Raw genomic sequence first — 9,458 nt, 5'->3', positions numbered from 1 at the left:
CAAATACTGAGGGTTGGCTCTTCCTCCTACTGCTGACCCTCCTTCTGGCTGGGTCCCATCTTGGTGGCCAGTAGGGGGAATGTTGTCTCTGACTTCCTGTGTCCTGCCTTCTTTGAGAAGACGAACTTCTTGCTCCAAATCCTTTAACATTGCTGTCATCCTGGCCATTAGGTCTGGTTCCTGTCCTGTGTGTCTTTGTTCCGACACAACCTCCTGTTCTACCAAGGGTATCCTACCTCCTTGCCTGGAGACTTCCTCGTTTTCTCCTACAGGCTCAGAGGCCGTAGGTGGCACATTGGTTCCTTTGCTGTTCCTTTGTCTTGGAGGCATTCTCTGTGAAGGGATTGTTTCTTCCTTCTTCTTTGCCCAGTCCCCAGCGGAGTCGCCAAAATGTGAGAGTGTCTTTTTCGGGATACTCAGGCCCAAGGATCCCGAGCCTGAATGAAAAAGAAAGAGGGGATTTGGTGGACTGGGCCTTGACTCACCGCAGCTAAGTGGCTGTTTAAGAATCAAGTGAATACAGAGAAAATGCTCCTGACAAAAAAGAAAAGATGACAAACAGGGATATCGAGGAGTGCCAGAGATTAACAACGTAAGCTCAAAAAAAAAAAAGCAGGATTAGCAAAACAATAAAAGAGAAATATTGTGGGGATCCCGGGAACAATATTTGATTAAAGCATCATCTATTCGATCACAACAAGCTTACTAGGACGTGATACAAGGTCCAATCAAGCTCAAAAATTGCAGCCTTGAATGGCTATTTCAGCCTTCAAAACTTGCGAAATTTGATTCTCGTTGGATCCGAGTATGTGCCATAGTTGCTTTTACAGGATATCGGGAAGAAATATTTGTTTTTCCCTTGATATTTTCTTTCTGCCTAAACTTTCTGATAATTTTCTAGAGAATCTCTTCTTTCTCTTATGTTTCTGTTCCCCCCTTTTCTCGCTGTTTTCTTCACAACCCATCCTCTCCTTTTATAGTGGAGTTTTCTGGACGTCTTGGGGAACCGTTGGTTCCCCTGTTTTGGTCTTTTGCAAACAGAGTTCGTTCTGTCTTTATCATCTCGGTAAGTCCCCTTTTCCGTTTTCATTCATTCTTTCCTTTTCTTGGTTCTGGTTTCTTTGAAAGCTTCTGGTCGGCCATCCTCTTTGGGGCGTGCTGAGGTATGCCCTATCTCGGCATCCTCACTTCTGGTGTCTTTTACTTTTCCGTTTCTTTCCTATTTGGGCGGAATCCTGTTCTGCTCTTTTGAAATCGCTTTTGTTAACATTCTTCTTCCTTGTTTTGGTTCCCCGACGCCTTTTCTGTCTGTGCCATGAAGGGTCACTTGCGTCCTTTTGTTTTTTTCTTTGTTTTCCTTTCTATCGATCTGTCCTGGTCTTCTTTTTTCTTCGCGCTTGTTGATGGTGCCCGAGGATCCTTGCGCCTTGTATTTTGCTGTGATGTTCTCTCTTTTTCTTCTTTGGTCGCTTTTCCTTTTCTGGGCTTCGGGATCCTCAGGGCCTTTTGTATAATCCCTTTGGACTTGTTCTCTTCTTTTTTTTTTTTTCTTCTGGGCTTGACTTACTCGTTCTTGGGCTTAGCTTATTCTTTCTTGGGCTTATTTTACTGTGAATTTTTTAGACCTCAACAAAGAGGATCTGAAGCTGATCTTGGTTTTTTTTTTTTTTTTTGTTTCTGATTTTTGACAAATTTGAAAAACTCATTTGCTGTATGTGTTGAGAAGGGATATTCTGGGTTTGTGAAATGACTATTTGCTGCGTGTGTTGAGAAGGAATCTTCTGGGTTTGTGAAAGGACTATTTGTTGTGTGTGTTGAGAAGGGATCTTCTGGGTTTGTGAAAGGGAGTTTTTTGGGTTTATGAATGAGAATTTGCTGGGTTTGTGAAAAGAGGATTTTCTGGATTACCAATTAGGAGAGAAAAATGTTCAGATCTTGAGATTGACGTTGCCAAGAAAATGCTTAATTAAATTTTATTTTGTTTAACTATTATTGATTTGAGTTTTGATGTGTTTGGCTCTAAAGAAAGTACAAAGAAAGACAGAGACATGAAAAGAAACTAAGAATTAATTTGCTAAGAATATGTATATGAACAGTCATGTTCTTGGGGAAGAACACAAAAAACATATATGAATATGTTCTTTTGAAGAAAATAAAGAAAGGAAAAGAAAATTTTATTTTAATTATTTTATTTAATTTGGTTTTAAAAATCACATGTTTTAGAATTTTGTTTTAATTTTTTCTGACGTGACTTTTTTTAATACTTAAAATGCAAAATGCTGATGTGGTATTATTTAAATGTTAGTTAAAACTTTTTATTATTATTTTAATAGCCATATAAGCACTTTATATGCCAACACTGATGTGGTATTATTTAAATGTTAGTTAAAACTTTTTATTATTATTTTAATAGCCATATAAGCACTTTATATGCCAACAGTACATTCCATCCATCACATAAAATATTTTCTACAGATAACGAATCACCTAAAAATGTAAAGACAAAAATGTATTTTTCGCCATTATTAAATTAACAGGCGACATCAGAGAATTTTAAGCTAGTTTTGGTGGGGTGCGCCAGGCCCTTGCAATGGTGCAACGCATGGGCGACACTTGAAGACCCCAATAGCAAGCTATTGTGGTGGGCCTTCCCCCTCAAGAAATAAATTTAATATCGTGTGACCCGATGGGCCACATATCAGATATTAAACTGATAAGAACAGATACTACACTTGATCTTAGCCAAAAGGCCGAGAAAGGTATGAATTGCTTAGATTTTTCGTTTTACTTTTATATGTCAGCCCTCACCACTGGCTGCTCTTATTCTCTCGATGTGGGACTATAAAAACTAAAAGGTATCCGTGTATCATCTTTTAAAAATTCAGAGTTGTGCAGTAGTGCGAATCAGCTGAGTGAAGAATCTTGTTTCCCCACTGTAAATAGGGTCAGCACAGGAAAGCATGATTTTCCCAAGTAGTTCCCACTGGTCTTGGTCTTAAAAACTCACAATTTTACAACTCTAGCAAAAACTATCTGTGTTATAACTAAAATTTTAGATATTTTTATCTCAACTTAAACTGTAGAATCTTAGAGGATCCAAAATTTATTAATTTCTGATTTAGTTTCTAATTAGGACTATAGTTTTAAGGCGAAAAGCACATTCTAGTCCCTACATTTTCAGGCGATTCCCATTTTAGTCCCTACATTTTATTTTTACCGCTTTTAGTCCCTATCCTGAAAAACGCTTCTCATTTTGGTCCCTACCGTTACTCATTTAACAGAAATATCCTACGTGGCAAACGGTTCAACAGTAAATGCTGACGTGTCTATTAAAATAATATTAAAAAAATATTTGTATTTTTAAAAATGCCACATCAGCAATTTAATTTTTGAAAAAAGCCATATTAGATCAAAATAATATAAAAATTTCTAACCTAATTATTTTTTTAAAAAAGAAAAGAAATTAGTTAAATTAATTTTTTTTTCCTTTTCTTTTTGGAAGAACATGAAGAACGTGTTCTTCATTTTTCTTCCCCAACTAAGCTTGCCCAGAAAATTAAAAACATTAGAAAAGAAAAATAGAGCAATCAGAGATGGGTTAAGGCCGATCTCATAGTTGATGACGGTGGTGACGCCACTCTGCTCATCCACGAGGGCGTTAAGGCCGAGGAGTTGTTTGAGAAGAATGGGACTCTTCCGGACCTAGCTTCCACCGACAATGCTGAGTTCTAGATTGTGCTGACCATTATCAGAGATGGGTTGAAGACAGATCCCAAGAGGTACCACAAGATGAAGCAAAGATTGGTTGGTGTGTCTGAAGAGACAACCACTGGAGTTAAGAGGCTTTACCAAATGCAGGCCAATGGTACCCTCTTGTTCCCTGCTATTAACGTCAACGACTTCGTCACCAAGAGCAAGGTAATAACTAAAAACATTGTCTTTTGACATTTTTGTTTAGATCTGTGTCTGTCTTTTTTAGATTAGATTTTGATTTGATTTAAGTTCTAGATCTAGTTTATCTTTTGGGTTTTGCATCAGATCTTATATGGAAATGCTCTGTGTTCTATTCGTGCTTACTCTTTTGCTATTTTGATAACTTGACCGTTTGCCACATAAGATATTTCTGTTAAATGAGTAACGGCAGGGACCAAAACAGGAAGCGTTTTTCAGGATAGGGACTAAAAGCGGTAAAAATAAAATGTAGGGACTAAAATGGGAATCGCTTGAAAATGTAAGGACTAAAATGTGCTTTTCGCTTAGTTTTAAAAATTATAAAAATCAATCCCAAACTAAATATAGTCACAATTTTTTTAAAATCATAGTATAGTATTGCACTTTGTGGATTTTTGTTTCCACTGTAAGCTTCTTTGTGAAAAATAAAAAATCACTTCGGCAAAGGTAGACCCTCTTTACTACCTTGTTCGAGGACTATTCTTTGGATAGATATCACTCGTGACTAAACTAATTAGTTTTAAACTTTTATTTATTTATTTATTTTTTTAATTTTTGGACTTTTAGCCTGTGATCTTTAGGATGTACCCCAATATTTTGCTTTAAAAAAAAATGATAATTTAGCTGTTATAACAAGTGTCAAAGTGGAGTTGTGAATCATGATTCTTTTATAATAAAAAAAATCAGATAATACTGCTAACTACAAGGCTCTTGACAATGCAAAAAAAAAAAAAAAAAAAGACTCAATTTTATACATCTAAACCCCAAAATGACACACATCAATCAAGTTAAAGATGTGTAAATTTGCAAAATTGGCATTGTTCCTTTTGCATTTATTCTTTTATTCTTTTTTTACATGTTCTAAGGATAACAGAAGAAGGTGGAGGGTGATTGTTGTGTGTGAAAAAAAAAATTAATTAAAAAAATCAAGAAAATTGAAATTTTAATGAATTAGAGTTTATAATACATAATCTAATGTAGGAATTTTTGAAAAGAGGTTATGTAAAATAGAAAAAGTAGACTCTTATGCGAAAATAAATAGAAAATTTTGCCTCTAGAGTATTCACATAAGTTTATCTAAATTTTTATGTCTATTTTGGCATAAAAACCTATTTTTATACAATCATTTTTACAAAACACTCGCATTAGATCATTTATTTTACCTTCCATTTTATTTAGATATTCATATTCATTATTTTTTTAATACTATTTTGTTCTCTCTCTCTCTCTCTCTCTCTCTCTCTCTCTCTCTCTCTCTCTCTCTCTCTCTCTCTCTCTCTCTCTCTCTCTCTCCTTGTTCAGCATTTGGAGGTCTCTCTTCTCAACCTTCAGCTCTCTCTCCTCTCAATCTCTCTCCACTAGGTTGGGTTTGATCTTGATCTCATTTAGCACTAGTAGGTCTCTCTTCTCAACCTTTAACTCTCTCTCCTCTCAAATCTCTCTTTAGTTCTCTCTCTTCTCAAATATCTCTCTCCACTTGGTTTGGGTTTGATTATTTAGGATTGATTAGGTTTGAATTTCAGTTGTATTTTTGGTTGGTTTATTTTCTATTGTTGAGGTGAGAGAAAATGTTAAAATATTGGAGAACCTTCAGCTCTCTCTCCTCTAAAATCTCTCTCCACTTGGTTTGGGTTTGATTATTTAGGGTTGATTAGTTTTGATTTTCAGTTGTATTTTTGGTTGGTTGATTTTCTATTGTTGAGGGGAGAGAAAATATTAATATTGGAACAGAAAGCTACAAACTGTACAAGTGTAAAAATTTGCACAAATGTAGGAGAATTTTTGCAAATGTGTAAAAATTTGCACCAATGTGGGAGAATTTTTGCACAATTTTAGAAGAGTTTTGGGGTTAAATTTACTTTATCCCAATATCATGTTTTCATTTACCCTTAACAGCGTAGTATATAACTATTGAGGGTCATTTTTGAGAATCCAAGTAGAAAGAAGAAAGCCCAACAACAAAGGCAGCAAAGAATTGACAAACAGATGGCAAAACCATTAAGCCTAAGCGGCAGGAATAATGGATCACAGGTCCATAAAATAAATAAATGGGACTTAAAGGGGCAAGTGGGCTTAAATGAGCTTGGAAAGAGAGAAATAACATACCTATGGGCAGTATATGATATAGAAAAGTGAGAAAGGGCCACTGCAGACCCAAAGTAATGCAAACAAAGAAAGTAAGGGGTTAATGGCAGGCCCATGAACCCCAAGGGTGAGAATAAGGTAATTGGGCTAGGAAAACCCAATGAAGTTAGTAAAAGCCCATGAGAATACAGAGTTAGTAAAAGGGCCAAGAAAGCCCAAGGAAAGTAAATAAGCCAAGGATACCCAAGAGAAAGACAAAAGGGACACAGGAGCCCATAAGTAGGAAAACCAATAGTTATGCCAAGTCACTGGGGGAAAGAGTAAACGGCTGGCCTAAAGAGGCCTAGCAGGATTGAGTCATTATAGTAGGAATGACAGAGTAATATGGCAGGAAATGAGGGCAATCAAGAAATGGGCCGAAAGAAATGTAAGGCCCAGTATCAAATAAAGTCCGACTCTTAAGGGGAGCGGGAAATCGAAAAGCAGCTCACATAAAAGGTCAAAGAGAACGGACGACAGATTATGTAGGCAAGCCTCCAGACCACGGCAGGCGAATGAGCAGCAGACAGATTTTAGACACACATGGAAGGAAGGCATGCGCAAGGCCCAGGCATCACCAGCTTGTACCCAGCCAATACAGGGCATGGTGAGGTTGTGAGTTAGAGGTAAGAGGGCATGGTTTGGTGGTGGGGAGAGGGGAAAAATCTATTTTTGAGGTTCCGACTCAGGCTCTTTTGGGGGGAAGTGTTCTGCTAGGATGACATACTACCCAAAAGAAGCAAGTTGAGTTGGAACCACTAGGTGCATGCCATAAGGGATAGGGAGAGAGAAAGAATCCAGACCGTAGCAGGAAAAGGTGCCATGACAGACAAACAAATAAAATACCCTTCTTTGTCTGGTGATAGGGGGTGGCACACAAACGGACCAGTGGTGGTCGGCCAGTACACCGAGACCAGACAAAGGAGGTTAAGGGCTAAAATAGTAAAATTCAATCATGACAGGCACTATAAAAAGAGAACCTTGTCGTGAACAAAAGACAGGAACAACAATGGAAACCACAACTAAGGAATAGGAATTCGAAAAGATATACCAGGAAATAGAAAAGAAACGAGTGTGAGGGAAAGAAAGAAAAAGAAAACAATCAGAAAGAAAATAGATAGAGAGTTAGAACGGCAGACATGCATAGACATGGCAATACGGGTCAGAAATTTCTGACCCAACCCGAAAAATACTTGACCCGAACCTGATTTTTTTGACCCGAAGTAAAAACGGGTTGATCCGTGACCCGACCCAATTTTTTTGCAGATCAACCCGACTCGACCCGGATAACCTGTGACCTGACCCGTTAAAAAAAAATTAAATTACGTCCTAGTACTAGGTGCATAAAGCACCAAGTATCAAAACTAGTAATGAATAATATATTATGGATATAAAGTTATAACAATTAACCAATAAGAAGAGGCAAGAGCTAAGCTTCAGCCTTCAATGCTTAATAGGACTCAAAGGGAGACAAGACAACACAACACGTTAAACAAGGCTATCACAACCATTAAAAAAAAAAATCTCATTCAATGTAGCTGTAGTCCATGTCCATTGTCCAAAGCCAAAGCACAAAATGCACAAATGCACAGCACAATACAAACCCGAAAGCTTCCTCACGCCTCAGTTCAATGTGGAAACTACATTGTGTACTAAAAGTTGGTTATATGAATTTGAAGGAAATTTAATTTTTTTATAGTCATAATTATACAATTTTAATTCTTTATTGATTTGTTTTCATGGTACATTAAGTTATATTAAAATATTGTATTGTAGATGAAGATGCTGACTAAATTGGCCAACTTGAGCTACAATTTGCAAGTATGAATATTTGCAGTGCTGAATCTACTACCAATGTTGAGTAGATTAAGATTGAGGTGTAATTTTTATAAAATATGTACTTAATCTTTTTTTATTTAACATGTTATGTTTATTTTTAAATCTTTTTTTTTTTTAATTTATCTTTCTAAGTAATCTAACTTTACTATTATTTTAAATGCAACAGGAACATGTGCATTTAAGAAGACTGATAACTTGCTACTTTGCTAGCTTATTTGTTTTGTTTGTTTTAAGATCTATCTCTTTTTGAAGATGTAAACTTGTAATTATATGCATTTTGACAGTGAACTAATAACATTGAAGACGTTTTCCATTATGAATTTATGACTATAAATAATTTTTGTTATGTTCAAAACTGTTAGAATTTGAAGGATATTAACAAGTGGCATTAAGTGTAATTCATTTGCTTAATTGATTTTATTCATTCTCTCTAAATAGGTTGTCATTGATTTGTTTTTGTAATTAAAAAAAAAAAAAAAAAAAAAAAAAAAAAAAACTTGTTTGAAAAATACTGGTCAACCTGACCCGACCCGCAACCCGATTGACCCGTTTAAAAATGACCCATTTGACCTGTGACCCGTTTGACCCGCAAACCTGATTGACCCGACCCGACTTGACCAGCCCGTTTTGCCATGTCTAGGCATGCACCAATAGATTGATTCTCTCTCTCTCTCTCTCTCTCTCAAGATCCTGCCCTCTATCAAAACCAAGAGGAGTCCTTTGTGCATCAACCATTTAACTCCGTTTCCCTCAAGGTAGTTAATTTCCACGGTAGGACTTTCCTAGGAGATTAATTGTGTTGAGAAGAAACGTTCTTTATTCTCTGGTTTTGCTCCTACGGACCAGATTCAATCTGACTTCTTTATCTTTTGATTCACCCATATATATTACCATTTGTTCCCTTTGTTCTTTTCTAAAAGTAACTATTATTACTATGATTATGCTTCTTGAATAGGGATCATTTGGTCATTTTTCTATTAAGCAGCCAAGATATTTTATTTTGTTATTATGTTTGTCTGTCACAACTTATCTGAAACAACTCTGCTTGCCGCAAGCATGTTTTTGGCAAACAATGCATAGTTTGCGCGCAAGTTGGACCAAATTGAGTTACAATTGGACCAATTCCAACTTCCTTACCCAAAAAACTTGGGCCTAGTGCAACAGGAAGCAGCCTAACACCATTAGCAATACCCACCACCTTACAATAACTAATTTCTCTTCACTAACAACTTTCTATGCAAAACAATAAGTTGAACTACGATTGGTGGGGTGTGACCTGCTAGGGCACATGAGATATGAAATTAATATGAACAAATACTACACTTGACAGTAACACCCATAAATAATACTAAAAAATACAATAATACCTATAAATAGTAACAAAAATAAACTAAACATTCGTTTATATTTTAAGCCTTGATCCTAGAAATCGTTTAGTCTCTTCATATATATTTTATAAGTCAGACCTCATGACCCGCTACTCCTATTCTCTCGATGTGGGACCATAAGACCTTCCATCTTTAACTTTAGAAACCAAGGTGTGC

At 36.3% G+C, this 9,458-nt stretch overlaps 1 non-coding gene across 1 annotated transcript; it reads right to left on the bottom strand.

Annotated features, from left to right (window-relative positions):
- Positions 1–2,567: 2,567 nt before the first annotated feature.
- Positions 2,568–2,763, bottom strand: LOC126701326 (U2 spliceosomal RNA). Its single transcript, XR_007647304.1, has one exon. It is a non-coding gene; the product is annotated as a U2 spliceosomal RNA (small nuclear RNA).
- Between the last annotated feature and the right edge of the window lie 6,695 nt (positions 2,764–9,458).

This window comes from Quercus robur, chromosome 9, assembly GCF_932294415.1.
Source record: "Quercus robur chromosome 9, dhQueRobu3.1, whole genome shotgun sequence".
NCBI classification, from domain to species: domain Eukaryota; kingdom Viridiplantae; phylum Streptophyta; class Magnoliopsida; order Fagales; family Fagaceae; genus Quercus; species Quercus robur.
Note: the sequence above shows the minus strand (reverse complement) of the source record. Positions and strands in the feature narration are given on the sequence as shown.